The sequence below is a fragment of the Globicephala melas genome, chromosome X (genome assembly GCF_963455315.2).
Source record: "Globicephala melas chromosome X, mGloMel1.2, whole genome shotgun sequence".
Classification (NCBI taxonomy): domain Eukaryota; kingdom Metazoa; phylum Chordata; class Mammalia; order Artiodactyla; family Delphinidae; genus Globicephala; species Globicephala melas.
In genome coordinates, this window is record NC_083335.1 from 29,146,974 (window position 1) to 29,162,914 (window position 15,941).

At 35.2% G+C, this 15,941-nt stretch overlaps 1 long non-coding RNA gene and 1 pseudogene across 1 annotated transcript; one reads left to right on the forward strand and one right to left on the reverse strand.

Annotated features, from left to right (window-relative positions):
* Nucleotides 1–11,997: 11,997 nt before the first annotated feature.
* Nucleotides 11,998–12,498, reverse strand: LOC115847653 (ADP-ribosylation factor-like protein 5A pseudogene; annotated as a pseudogene).
* An 86-nt stretch (nucleotides 12,499–12,584) lies between these two features.
* LOC132594576 (uncharacterized) lies at nucleotides 12,585–15,741 on the forward strand. The gene is made up of 3 exons (XR_009560782.1): nucleotides 12,585–12,781; nucleotides 14,563–14,709; nucleotides 15,469–15,741. It is a non-coding gene; the product is annotated as an uncharacterized lncRNA (long non-coding RNA).
* Nucleotides 15,742–15,941: the final 200 nt, after the last annotated feature.

Below are 15,941 nucleotides of genomic sequence, written 5' to 3' on the forward strand. Positions count from 1 at the left end.
TAACCCTCCTAATCAGGTATGATTTGAAATTCAGAAAAACACTTGAACCAAAATCCTTATGGCTGAGGAAGAGGTAAACAGAAGTTTATGAGCACTAGAATTTCACACATGGTAAACTAATTCTGTGGAGATCATTACATCCTCACATAATCTTTTTTTCAGTTTGTAAAGTAAGTAACAGAAAATGTTAAGCAACTTGCCTAGGATCATACAGTGGTTGAGCTCAAATTTGTTTCTAAACTCCATTTTTTTTTTGGCTACACAATGTGGATGCCACACAGTAGGCACATTGTGGGAGAAACGAGGCCAGATTGGACACAGTTCTTTGAGACAAAAGAGCAGTCAGTCAGAAGAAAAAAAAGAAGTGATTGAAATCAGGGGTTATTTTTCATTGTCTTTTTATAATGTCTTTTTTGTGTGCCTTGCATGAAGGGGAAGGCCAAGAAAGCCCTTTTGTCTGTTCATTAGCTTATTAGCATCAACAGAAAGTTTTTTAACTGTGACTAGCCAGTCTGTCTCCTACTTCTCTATTTTCTATGTTAAAAGCAGCATGATACTGGAAATAAGGGAAGAAGGAGATGCTGAATAGGAGATATTTTCTTATAGAAGTGATAGTGTTTAGTTTCTTTTATACTGATAATAATATCAATTCCTCTATCATCCCACAACAGAGACAGATTTACACACACATTCATAGAGACTCCACTGTGTCTTATATGATACAATGACCTTTCCCAAACCAGAGTACTTCAGTAAATGCTTATTGGTTAGACTGACTGAGGCCAGGTTGTGATCAAGCACATATTTTGCCAGACCCTGTTTCAAGTTACTACCTCATCATTTTCAAATAGATTAACACATCATCAAACATGTTTCAAAATCATGCTCAAGGATCTGATTAGCCGAAGATAGGTTGTCTGCAATTTTATTCCCCCCCTCAAAATTTTCAAAGTACACCACTAATTTGGATCATTGAATAACATAACTCTGAAAATTTAACCAATCAATCAGTTGCTCTCCTAAGTCACTATTTTGTCTGATCACTGTGTTTAGTAATATATATTTAGCATTTCTGTAGAGGAGTGGGACATGCCTATTTGTCAAAGCCACTGTATGAAAATGGTTATATACAATGCCAAATTTTCTCAGTGATCTCCTGTTTTTCTAGTTTTCTCTGGGCTAATATATCAAATATTTACAAAAAAGAAATCTTACTTTTGTCTAATTTCATTAAATTTTGAGCTTTATACATAGTGAAACTCCCTAAAGCGTTGGAACAACTTATGTACTCAGTTAAATATGAGATAACATGGTAGTAGCTCTCAAGAAAGAAATACGAGTGATAGATTTACAAAAGGTGAAAACTTACTCTATGCATTTGATTTTAAAGTAGGTGATAGGAAAGGATAGCTTCCTACTCCCAGGTTAATATGCAACCCTACAATTGAGATAAAATAATGTTTTACCTTGCAGATATGCCTACCCTGTTCTACATTGTTCTATAAATTGGCAGTGATGGCAGAGCAGTCTGCTCAGGCAAAATAGACACTGCCCTGGCCAGAAACACTGTCTGTATTAACCTACCTGCCTGACAGCTCCAAATCAGATCAATGATTTTAAAGCCAAATAAAGGCTTTCGTTACATATCTCAAGGTAGATGCAATCCTGGGTATTTTAAGAACTATTTTTCATCAGAATGAGAATGAACAGTTGTTTACTTGCTGAATTTAATTATATATTAAAATATACAGTATTCTCTCCTATTATGAGTAATCAGGTCATGCAGATGTGCAGGTTTCATCCTTACATTTAAACGTGTTTCATTGGAGACAAGCAACAATATTTTTTTTTCACATATATCTGCCTGGAAGCAAACATTTAATCTTTGACAGTTAAGGGCCTCAGGATTTAGTTATTATATCATTAGGTACAAATACTTTTTACTAACTTATCCCAAATATAAAGGAAAAATTGAGATCATGTCAATTTGACTTATATAATAATCTAGAACTTCTATATTGCATCCACTTAATTAGCTAGTCTCCCCCGCCGCACACAAACACACACAGAGTCAGTCTCTAAATAGATATTGACTCAGAAAATAACTCAAACCTAAATGGACCTTTCTCCACTCCAAATTTAATCAGATGCTCTTTAGTTTCTGCAACTTTCTGTAGCATCCAAAGCAATATATGATAACTAAGTCTTTTTAAGCATTTACATATATGCTAAGCATTTTATACTCATTATCTTATTTAATGTAAACATTACCAAGAGTTTAACTAATAGGCATTGCAAACTCCACCCATATTCTTCCTGTGAACAGCAAATAAATAGATTGTTCTCAGGCTATTTGTTCCTAAATTCCTTCAGCTTGTGTTTGTTTCAGTTATAGTTTGAGTTTGACGCACTGAAACTAGACAAGGATGTCCCAGTTCTTACCTAATGGATGTGGAAAAGGTGTCACATCGATTGTTTTATGTCGTTGGGCAAATGGAATAATGTCTGGAAGAAAAAAAAAATACAGTAAGCCTCTATCACGTCTGCATAGTGTAAACATCATATTATTTTCCTTCCAAATAAATACTAAAGTTAATTAGGCAATCAGGAGTTTAAATGGAGAAAAAGTATGAGAAAAAGTAATGCAACAGATAAATATGGAATAATCATGAGAAATGTAATTTTAAATATTGTCTGAGGAAGCCAGGCCCATAAAGGATATTAAGAACAGCTTGAGTAGAGCTGGATGTCTAAGAATGGACACGATCACTGAAATGTGGAAGAAATGGGAAGAAAAAACAGAATTTAAGATGAACTTCCCAATGTCATGTCCGATTAGTGCTGCTGACTCATCTAGTTGGGCCCTGAAGAATTTTCAAAATGGTAATGGCACTTTCCCAGGGAGAGTATACGATGTAGTGGGAAGATGGGCTTTTGTGTCAGACAGACTGGAACATGAACCTTCACTCAACTACTCCTAGTAGTGTGACTTTGAGTAAGTTACTTAAATTTTCTCATCCTGTTTCCTCATCTGTTGAATAGTTGCTAATGCCTCCTTAGGATTGTGTGAGGACTATTTGAAATAGCATATGCCCAACCTTTAGCACTATACCCGGCACACAGTAATGCCCACTCACAAATACCAGCTGTCCCTTCTGAGTTCATAAAGTGGTTGTCCATTGTGACACACTTACTTTCTAGAGATGAAAGATTATGAGACAAATACTTTACAGAAGCACTGAAATAAACAGGAAACCTGGATTCTGGTACTGGCTTTCCTATTAGCTTATCGTTCAGCCTTGGGCACGTAGTTCACTCTTGCAAGTAGTCCACTCTCAAAGGTTCCTTATGTTCTCATATAGAGAATAGGATCACATTATTTCTAATGGGCGTCCCGAATCTTACATTCTGTGATTCCTCTCCAAAAAGGGAATTCTAATAGATAAACTATTGATTAGACATATTTCATTTGTAATAGCAAAGAATAAGCTCTAAATGAACCATGTAACAAAATACTTTAACTGGATTATAAAAGAGTAATTTTTAAGAGGTAAAACTATTGCACAACCCATAAATACTCTCTAAAAGTTAAAACTGCATTTCATACAAATTCTTAATTTCCTTCAAAAGTATAGCCCTCTCAGCCTAGTTAGAAAGAAACATTCATTATTGTGACTGTCCTTGTATAAATTCATTTTGGGTTCACTTTTCATTGCAGGATCTCTGCATAATTTTCAGATATCATGAAGGCATAAACATGATTACAGCTTTCTCATTTTACAGGTGAATAACTAAACTATGATGCAGAGAAGTTAAATAAATTACCCAGTGCCCACCCATGAGGGACAAAGCTGGAATAGAGCCTAGTTATTCTGATGCCAAAAATACCATTTTCCCTGCTGCATCCCCCACCATCATTACTCACTCCCAGATTCCCGAAGGACTCATTTGCTTTTGATAAGCTCAGACATGTCATTTTCTCTCTCTAAAAAGTGCTGCTTCAATTTTTTGAAGGGAGAGGATATCTGTAGTTGAAATTTGGCCCAAATAACACCATCTCAAGTGAGAAGATCACTTACCCTCACCCACCATGTGCACTACTTTACTTTCTAGTCCATAGTTTGGCACTTTGTGTAGAAAATTGATCCTTTACAGCCACTTAGTAGTATTTCTCAAAGTCCTAGAAGCAGTACTCTGCTAAATGGCATCGAGCTCATCTGGATATGTTGAGTTTCCAGATCATAAACTCCTAAAGGGCAGAGTCTACAATTATTTGGCTAACTTTATATCACTTGCAACTGTGGATGCTGAATAAATACTATTTCATGGTAATGATGAGGATGACAAGTTAATGCTCCTCAAAGTGTCAACCAACCAGTCAATTCAGTGAAAGTCAAACTGGTCATTTGATGTCATAAAAAAAATCCAGTTACTTGACTGAATTATTCAAATTGTAGCTGGTTGCTTTTATGCTTGTATAGATATAACGTTAAAGTTGCTTCCACATTGAGAAGAGAATGGTGTAACATATTCATTAGTAGTCACTTTTATCTCATCAAATTAATAAAATATAATAATATAGTGGCCTGGAATCTCAAGAATTTCCTTTAGGTAGCCTTTCCAAGCCACGAATTTATGTCACAATATTCTTGGCAGATAAATGCCCTGGCTACACTTTATTAACATTGACCTAGTGCAATTAAAATTGAGTACCCTAAGAAGCAGGCTTCCGTTTACCATTTTTTGGTTTATATAATTTTCACCTCCATATCTACATTTGGAAAATAAAGTGGAAAAAGAAATCCACTGAAGACAATGAGCAATGGATAGGACTAGCAACGGAATACTGAGGATCATCAATTTGAAAAAAAAACAAAAGAATAAAGCTGGAAGACTTACTACCTCACTTCATGACTTATTCTTACATGTTCTCACTACAAAAAAGAAATGATAATTATGTGATGTGACAGAGGTATTAGCTAATGCTAAATGTTCATGGCAGCTCTACTTGTAATAATCTCAAACTGGAAACAACCCAAATGTAGTAATCATTTTGCAACATACAAGTGTATCAAATCAACACATTGTATACCTTAATGTTATACAATGTTATCTGTCAAATTGTATGTTAATAAAGCTGAAAAAAAGATACAATAATCGGGGCAGTGTAGTGTATATGGATGTACAGACACATGGATCAATGGAATAGGAAAGATTCCATATAGAGAGTCACTCATATATAGTCAATTAATTTTTGAACAAATTTGCCAAGGTAATTCCTGGTGACAAGATGATCTTTTGAGAAAATAGTGCTGGAAATATTAGACAAAAGAAAAATTTAACTTCAACCTCAATCACACCACATATAAAAATTAATAGAAAATGTATCACAACCCAAACAGAGAAATGAACATCATACAACTTTTAGAAGAAAACAGGAGATAATCTTAACAACCTTGGATTTAACAAAGATATCTTAAATACAACAAAAACAAATAAAAAAATACTCAGTAAATAACAGTTCATCAAAAGTATATCTTAAAAAGGCAATGATACAAGTGTGAAAAGATGAGCCATAGACTTGGAGAAAATATTTGTAAAGCAAATACCTGACCAAGAACTTCTAAAATATCTAAAAACACTTTTATAACTTGTTAGAATAGAAACCACTGAATTAAAAATGGGCAAAATATTTGAAAATGTAACAGAAGAAACTCAGCAAATAAGCACATTAAATTATGCTCAAGATCATTAGCCATTAATAACATGTCTATTAAAACCATAATAAGGTACTGCTACATACCCACTAGAAAGGCTAAAATTAAAAAGACTGGAAATACCATGCATTGGTAAGGATGCAGAAATCAGATACACTGCTGGTGGGAATGCAAAATTACACAACCACTTTGAAAACAGTAAGCAATTTATTATAATGTTAAAAATAAACCTGCCATACAAATCAGCCTTTGCATTCCTAGGTATTTACCCAACAGAAATTAAAGCATATGTTCCCTACTAAGATTTATACATAAATGTTCATAGCAGCTCTATTTGTAATAATCTCAAACTGGAAACAACCCAAATGTCTTATTGATATAAGTGAATGAATGAACAAATTTCAGTGTATCCATATAATGGAATGCTACTCAGCAATAACAATAAATTATTAATACAGTCAACAATATAGATGAATCTTAAAATAATTATGCTGAGTGAAAAAAGCCAGAAAACAGAGTGTAGGATTCCATTTATATACATATATATATAAACCTTGATAAAATGCAAACTAGTCTATAGTGACAGGAAGCAGATCAGTGGTTGCTTGGGGAATGGTGGTTGCATTGGCTCGGAAAGAGAGATTATAAATGGACACCAGGAAACTTTTGGGGGTAAAGGATATGTTCATTATCTTGATTGTGGTGATGGTATACATATACAAAACAAATTTTACACTTTAAAAATTGGGAGGATATATACATGTGTATGTATATATATTTTTTTAGTCATCTGAATATATGTGGTAATTGAAATCTTGGGAAGGATTATAGAATTAGAAGACAGTGGGGTCTAGGAACAATCTTGATTACAACATATAACAGCTGGGTCGAGGAAGATGCATTTGCAAAGGAGAAGAGAAGGAACGGGCAGAGAAGTAAAATAAGTATTGTAGAACCCAAGGGAAAAGAGTTTTCAGGAAGGATTGAGTCGTTTGTCAACAGTAAACGTTGCTGCTAAGAGGTCAAATAAAATGAGAATAGTAAAATCTATTTAACTTAGAGACACTGGTAACCTTAGCCAGATCTGTTTTTATGGAGGAATGTGGCAGAAAACTATATTGTAGTGGGTTGATGGGAAATAAAGAAATGGGGAGAGTGAATAAAAGTAAATTTTAAAGATTTTTGGCTGATAAAAATAGAAAACAGAGATATAGGTGGAAGTGGCCAGAGGGAGAAGAGGAGTTATGGAAGGCTATTTTAAAAATTGAGGGGCTTCCCTGGTGGCGCAGTGGTTGAGAGTCCGCCTGCCGATGCAGGGGACACGGGTTCGTGCCCCGGTCGGGGAGGATCCCACGTGCCATGGAGCCACTGGGCCCATGCGCCACAACTACCGAGCCTGTGTTCTAGAGCCCGTGAGCCATAACTAAGCCCACGTGCCACAACTACTGAAGCCCGCGTGCCTAGAGCCCATGCTCCGCAACAAGAGAAGCCACCTCAGTGAGAAGCTCATGCACCGCAACGAAGACCCAACGCAGCCCAAAATAAATAAATTTATTAAAAAAAAAAAAAATTGAGGGCACGGGAATTCCCTGGTAGTACAGTGGTTAGGACTTGGTGTTTTCACTGCCGGGGCCTAGGTTCAATCCCTGGTCGGAGAACTAAGATCCCCCAAGCCACGTAGTGCAGAAAAATAAAAGCGGGGGTGGGGGGGGCAAATACTACAACATTTATAACAGTGTTGTGCTTGAGATGGCTCTTGAGAGTCAATTGTTACATTTTCAAAAATTTTGCAAGCCATTAAAAAATAAGTTATATAAACTTAGAATTAGGCAAATTATATTAAAAACCAAAGAAATAAAAACTCAAAAGTCATCAGTTAATTATATTATACTATTATTTATACATGAGGTTATTTATATTGATTGTGTCTGTGTGGTGGGAATATTATCTGTAATGTTTACAGCTACATATCTCAACTCTATGTTCAGTGACATCATGTGGGTCATTTGAACTTGGCCATGGAGCTCTGGAATATTTACACCACAGAAATTGGTAAATACTACAAATAATGGCTTGATTTATTTTTGTTGTTATTTTTATTGTCTAGCAAAAACATGATAGAGAAAATCTTAATGCTGATTAAACTTTAAAATTAGGTCTGTGACCATTACGCTCTAAATAGCACAAAAAATTGAGGAATTACTATTCCAGTATTCAAAAACTATTGGGTGATTCAGCAGAAAAGTCACTCACATCACTGATGAACGTGCTATGTTCTGACACTTTCCATTTTTTCACTTTCATCTTATTCACTAATAGAAACAAAAATATCAGTCAACACTCAATGCCAGAACTACACTCGTTTGTTAATTACAACCACAGGTTGGCTATGAATACACAAGCTCACCGAAAACAAAGACAGCATTCAGTGAGAATCAATTGATTATATGGAATTTATGATACAGTATAGTATATTTTATTTGTAAATTGTATGCTATACATACTCTGTTAGTGAAATTTACAACCATGCACATATATGCATGTATGCATTTTTCTAGATAGCCAGTTATTAAACATTTATTAACACATTTATATGTCAATAAGCCATAATAAAACAGATCAGCAAAATCTTAAAAATCCATCTATATCTGTTGAATTACTATTCCTTGAGAATGTTAAATGACTTTAAAGCACGGACAAGACAATATGGGCTTGGGGCAAGATTATAGATATAAAATATATATTTGAGAGGTATCCAATATAGTAAGGGACATGGCTGGGGTAAAGTTCAGAAGACACTGAATTTACCAACTTGGATCAATAACCTAGACTCATACCAGACCATGATTAAAACTCAAGCAGTTCATTTGTCATTCGATTAAGGCTCTATAATAAAAGTAATAAATACTTAATGTGGACCAGACACTGTGCTAAATATTTTAAGAATCCTTATGCAATAGGTATTATTATTACTACAGCCATTATATGAGCAGAGGAAAGTGAGGCTGACGGAGATTTATTAACTTGCACAAATTTATAGAGCTACTTAGTAGAAGAGCTAGCATTTGAACAAAGTTCTGCCTGACACCAGTTATAAAGTTGCTGGTGCACCTAACCACTGTATACCACTGCCTCTTTCTAATCTTTTTTCCAGCTTTATTAAGGTATAATTAACGAATAAATGTTGAATATATTTAAAGTGTACAAGTAGATGTTTTCATATAGATATTCTCTGTGAGATAATCACACAATCCAGCTAATTATCACTTCACACTCTCCATTTTCTTTCTCTTTTCTTACTTTGCAGTGAGGACACAGGATCTACTCTCTTAGTAAATTTCAAGTATAAAATACAGTATTGTTGACTATAGTCACATTGCTGTATACTAGATCTCTAGAACTTATCTTCTATAACTGAAACTTTGTACTCCTTGACCAATATCTCCCCACTTCTCCCTTCACCCAACCCCAGGCGACCAACATTCTATTGTTTCTATGAGTTTGACTATTTTAGATTCCAAATTTAAATGAAATCATATATTGCGTGTGTATGTGTGTATATATATATACATACATATCTCACATATATCTCATTTTCTTCATCCATCAATGGACACTTAGGATGTTTCCATATCCTGGCTATTGTGAATAATGCTGCAAGGAACATGGGAGTGGAGTGCAGAGATATCTCTTTGACATACTGATTTCATTTCCTGCGGATATATACCCAGAAGTAGAGTTGCTGGATCATTACCACAGTTCTATTTATAATTTTTTGAGGAATCTCCATTCTGTTTTCCCTAATGGCGATACCAATCTACATCCCCACCAACAAAATGTACAAAGGTACTCTTTTCTCCATATCTTTGCCAACATTTATCTTTTGACTTTTGATAAAAGGTATTCTAACAGGTGTGACGTGATATCACATTGTGGTTTTGATTTGCATTTCCCTGATAACTAGTGATGCTGAGCACCTTTTCATATACCTGTTGGCCATTTGTAAGTCTTTGGAGAACTGTATATTCAGCTCATTTGCTTGTTTTTTAAATTGGGTTATTTGGGTTTTTGCTACTGAGTTGTATAAGTTCCTTATATATTTTGGATATTAATCCCTTATCTGATATATCGTTTATAAACATTTTCTCCCATTCTGTAGGTTGCCTTTTCACTCTGTTGATTTTGTTTCCTTTGCTGAGCAAAAGCTTTTAGTTAGGTGCAATGCCACTTTTCTTTGCTGCTTTCATAGTTCTTTTTCCTTGAATTTTGACAATTTTATTATAGTGTGTCTAGGTGTAGTCTTCTTTGGATTGACCCTCTTTGTAGTCCTTAGAGCTTCGTGATACTTGATGTCCATTTCCCTTCCAAGTTTTGGAAAGTTTTAATTCATTATTTCTTTAAGCTTTGTCTTTTTCTCTCTCTTCTCTTGCTGGGACTTCCATAATTCATATGTTTTTTCATTTTGATAGTGTCCCATAAGTCCTATAGGATTTTTTTTTACACTTTTCATTCTTTTTCCTTTTTGTTCATGTGACTGTATAATTTAAAATGACTTGTCTTCAAAGCTTAGTAACTTAGGATTTACTTTTGTAAAAGCACGTTGACAAGTATTAAAATGTTATACTTGCATTTTGACAATTATAGTATAAATATAAAACACAAAACATCCAGTGTTAAACACTGATCTCCCATGGTTGTCTTGGATTTAGATATTGGTAGTTTATATTTCACAGAAGGGAACTTTCGAAGTTCTGTCAGTGCTTATAGCATGTAATATTATTCCTCATCAAAATCTTCATGAAATCTAAAAGGCTGGTATTAAAAGCGGTTATTATTTTTTTCTTGAATATTCTAAAACAGCCACTTTGGAGTAGCTTTCAGATTTTCAAGGCATGAAGATGCACTGAATACTCAAGAATATGTTTTAACACATTAAGTATAAGTTTGTTTACAGTTACAATAAAAATACCTTCAACTTTCAGTTACTGAAAGAAAATACCCTAAGAAAACATGAAAGGTGTTTTGGGCCAAGTTACTTCTTAGTGAAAATAATATAACATCTTGATCAAATTTTAAACCAAATTCTTGAAAGCATTAAGAATTGTTTTTATTGTTTTTTTTGTTTTTACAATTGTCAAACTATTCCAACTCCTAATAAGAAATTTTCAAATTAAAAAATTATCTCTGTTGCTTAGAAAATATGTTTTACGTTTAATCTCAAATTCACTTTAAATGCTGGACATATGATTTAATACCTAAGAAGACTCTAGCTAAATTATTTGGTAATATTTATAGGGTGATACTTTTCTGGGTAGATATGTTTCACACAACAGTTTTTAATTAATGCTGAAAAAAATCACTTCATAATTTTAAATACACTTAATGATAGGCTGATTGATGGATTAACAGTTTATTTAGTAATTTAGATGGCATAGGGTCCAATAAAGGCAACAATCTGATAATTGCTCAATGTGCAATTCTGCCCATTAGTAATTCTAAGCCAAGAACTTGATATTTCACTCAGTTGGATTACTTAGTTTCATGTATGTGATTTGATCAACAAAGCAGTAGATACACAATGTCAAGATTTTTCCTTTATTATTATTTTAAGAGCAGCTCAGTGATTTGGGGGGTTGGTTAGTATAATACAGAGAACATAGGGAAAAAGTATAAAATGGCACTTAAAACCAATACCCATACTCATCTCATTATGGTCATAACTAAGAATATTAACTTTTGTGTAATTTGCTTTTCCTTAGAACATAAAGCATTAACTTGAAGTATATACACAATACATAAACAACCTTATGCAAAATACTTTTCGTAAGTTATATTACATTTTAAAATATTGGAAACTGAATATCTGTGATTTGTCTTTTGACTAAATATAACAAGAAGAGAACAACATTCAACAAGGGAGGGTTATACTGATAATAAAGCTCTCAAAGTTAAAAATGTCTTCCTTTCCCTTTCTACCTAGCACAGACTATACAATGTCCCGAGAGGACTTCTGATGAGAAAAATGTCAATCACAGCTTTAAGCCCTTGGTTTGGAAAGAGCTAATGAGAAAGTGGATTGGAAGGTGAGACTTCATGTTTGCTTTCAAATAAGTGGTCTTAAACTTTTTCTATAAGAAGAAAAATTAGTTCATATATATATATATATATATATATAAACCATTCATTTTTACAGCTTTCAGGTAAAGTCCAACACTTGATTTATATAAAGTCTGTGAGGAGAGGTCAGTAGAGATCATCCAATCTTAAATTGTGAAATCATTCAACTTCTTAGCATAGTCTCTCCCCAGTAAAAAGCACAGCATGCCTGGGTATGCCACTGGCGATCTCTAATAAAAGTTAGTTAGTTCCAAAGACTGGGAGATTTCTGCTAGTCATACATTCTTTTTACCATCTTGTTTATTAGCAAAAATCAGCAATCCAGCTTTCCTTAGGTCCTCATTGACTAACATTTTATAGAGTTCTCTAATTACAGAAATTCTTGGTCTGTACTGTCCACAACAATTACAAAATCTCTGTTAGTACAGTAAGTGTTCCAGGAAGAACGAAGAGATTCTTGGCCACCAGTTTTCCACATGAGGAAGCATGTATTATTAATCACTATCTCTTCTACATTACTTCCTATTGCAGGGGATGTATGTACAATTTCATTCACAGAAAATTGGTAAAGGATGATACTTTTCCTTGCATAATCCACCCCAACAATAACTTTGTGCTCCTGGTGCTTGAAGAGTCTCCATATCCTGGTGAAGAGAATTCCCATTCTTGGGTAGCCGACCCCCTTTCCAGCCACCTGGGTGACCTGGACACCCCCAGCTCAGGCTGAAGCAGAGGAGGAAGATGGGCTGGAGCCTACACCTCTGCTGCTGCTGCTTCTGCACTGACTGCTGGCCAGCTTCCTAGGAACCAGAGGGAGGCAAAAGCCCAGGCCTCCCTGCCATACCCATGGCCTGGACGCTGCCTCTGGGGCACTCTTCTGGCTTGCACACATTGCCTCCATGTTGTCTGAAATGAGCCTCGTGGACCACTGTCCTCCTCTAGCTCAGGTGACTTGCCTTGAAATTCAATAATTCTTTTTCTCTGATTGATCAAGTCTGCTGTTGAAGTTCTCCATTGAGTTTTTAATTCTTTATTTCTATTGTATTCTTCAGCACCACAATTTCTGTTTGGTTCTTTTTTATGATTTCTGTCTCACTGTTGAAATTCTTGTTTTGTTCACGTGTTGTTTTCTTGATATTGTTATCTATGTTTGTTCTCTTGTAGCTCACTAACAACTTGGCAATCTCTATAAAATGTATAATGCATGTACTGTTTGATTCAAAAGGAATTTGTCATACAAAACTCTGAGTATTTTAAGCAGGCAAAAATAGTTTTCAGTAGCATTGTTTTAGTAGGGAAAAGTTGGTGACAACGTAAGTGTTCATCAGTATCAGACTGGTTAAATTAATCATACCTCAATTATGCTATACAGCTATTATTATATATAGAATATCACATAGCTAGTAACGTGGTTTATAATATCTATATATACTGCCCTGAAAAAGTTACTGGAGATACATTGTTAAGCAAATAAAACAATTTACAAAACAAAATGCATGTTATGATGCCAGGTGGCCACATAAACAAGATATATGAGACCCAGTGGGTTAGTTAGATATAGTTGATTGTGGGTGCATAGAACCATCCTGAAAGTATATACATATGCTAAAGTGAGGACTTCGGAAAAAAGAGTGGAATGAAAACTGGGACTACACTTACTTTTTCCTTTGTTGCCTATGTAATACATTAAAACAAAATGGGCCTATCTTTATTTTAAAAAATACTAGCCTGCACATTGTATTTTTGCCACTGCCAGAATCAATGGGTATGGAGACAGTAATCAATAATTTTCGCGTGGCTGGTACGTAAGATAAGGATGAGGCACTCCCTGGGTTTACTCTCTGTCTGCAGAGCCAGATTAAGACACAAAGTCAGGTTAGTTAAATACATATATAAGAGGGTCTAGAATGTTCTTGACATTCCCAGATGCCAGTGGCAAGAGCTTTATTTGAACACTGAAGTAGAAATGTAGAAGATATAACATATTATAAGACCATTAAATCTTCCCATTTCTATAATGGAATGGAATGGAATGTGGAAAGGTGAGGAAAAATCATAAGTTGCTTCTTAAACTCACAGAAATGTATATTAATGTTCAAACTCCACCAGCTTCCAACTTTACTACTGTTAGTGTGCAAAAATGAGAGCGAGTATGTTTCTGACACATTTTGACAATTTTTTCAATGCATATAAGCAGGCAGCAAAACAGCATCCTAGAAAAGCTTCAAATATCACGTAGGCTACTCAGCTGACACCCATAAAGTCATTTCTGGATGTGATTTCTCTTGTTCTAATCTACGGTCTCATAGTACTGTTAAAACTTGACCCCATCTTAATACTGATTTCATGGTCTTTTAATTAAATCCAGTTCAAAGAAAGGACTCAGTTCCCCAACCATATGCATCACATCTGGGGCAATGGAAATAATTATGCTCTTGATTTAATGCAGGCTGTCTCTTTCCTGAATGTTTTTGGTGGGAAACATAGGTGAAAAGCTAATGGAAGAGGAGGAAGAGATGGGCATCCAGGGAAAGTTATACTAAATATTGAAAGGAGAATGATTTTAAAGGAGCACACATTCATGAAAATTATACTTAAGCATGGAGAAGAGAAATCTAATAAGAAACTTCTAAATCAATAACATTTCAGAAATTGACCCTTAACTAATAATTTGGGTTTGACAAAATGGATGAATAGGTATCTCTTGCTTTCCTCCATTTCATTTCAGGTAGGCAGTCCCTCAAATGGCCCCAAAGGCACCCGCCTTATGAGATGAATGCCCTTGTGTAATCCCTCATCCAGTGTGGAGTGGAACTAGTGACTTGTCTCAAACAGAATACAGCGAAAGTGATAAAATAGGAAGTCATTTCTCGAGGTTAGTTTATAAGAAGACTCTGGCTTCCATTTTACTTGCCATCTCTCACCCTATCTCATTCATATTCTCTCTCTGCCATTGCTCTGGTGGAAGCCGACTATCATATTTTGAGTAATTCTTTGCCCAAGTAGTAAGGAACTGATATCACTAGCCATAGCCAGGGAGGGACTTAGGCCATGTGAGCAAGCTTGAAAGCAACTCCTCCCTCTTTTGAGCTGTGTTAGAGATCTTCAAGCAGAGGCTGCTCCATATTCCTGACCCAGAGCAACTGTGAGAAAATAAATGTTTGCTGTTTGAAGCCACTAAGTTTGGGGGTAACTTGCTATGCAGCAATAAGTAAATTAGTGATTTTTTTCTGAAAAATATTTAAGTTTCATAAATCATTCCATTTTATATGTATGAGAGGAGTAAGCTCCCTGTTTAAATATATCCAGGGGTCTTATGTTTTTCTGAAAAGATAATTTAGTAAAACGCAATCACCCCGATCATTGGTTTTATTAAATTCAGTTTTCTTATAACAAGAATTCCTAAGGTATGGCATACTTTTGGGTGTACACTGTAATCTGAAGTATGGTGGCTAGGTCATAGATGAAAATATGCATACTCATATGTCAACTTTTGCTGAGGTCTTTATGTATGTCAGGCACTATTCAAAATGCTTTTTTTTTTAAAAAAAAAAAAACATGTATTACAATACTTAATCCTCACCCAAAAAAGCTAATAAAGTAGATTTTTTTCCCTCCCATTTAACACATGAAGCAACAGGCATGGAGGGCAATGGAGGTTAAGCAACTTGCCCGAAGTCCCACGGCAAGAAGATGCGAACTCCGGCGCTCAGAATCCAGAACCCACCATCTCAACCACAACTCTCGTGAGAACCCATGTTCAATTCGGGGACTGCATTCTTTGTATGGAGCATTCTGTTCTCTTTGATCACAAAGCAGAGAAATTTTAGATGATAGACGTAAATGTTCACAAGGACGAACGCTAACCTGTAATGAATCAGAGACCTCCTGGGAGATAGTATAATTTGAGTAGGTAAGAATGAGGACTCTATCCTATGACTACAAAAGCAGAAAGAGATGGGGGAGGAACTAAGGTTACCAGAGCTTGCTGAAAGCTGCAGCTGTGACCACAGAAGAATACGGCCACTGTCAGAAGTGTGCCAAGGCAAAGGGCAGGTGGCAAGAAGAAATATCCCAACTGGTCTCTTCCTCCCACCTTTAATCACC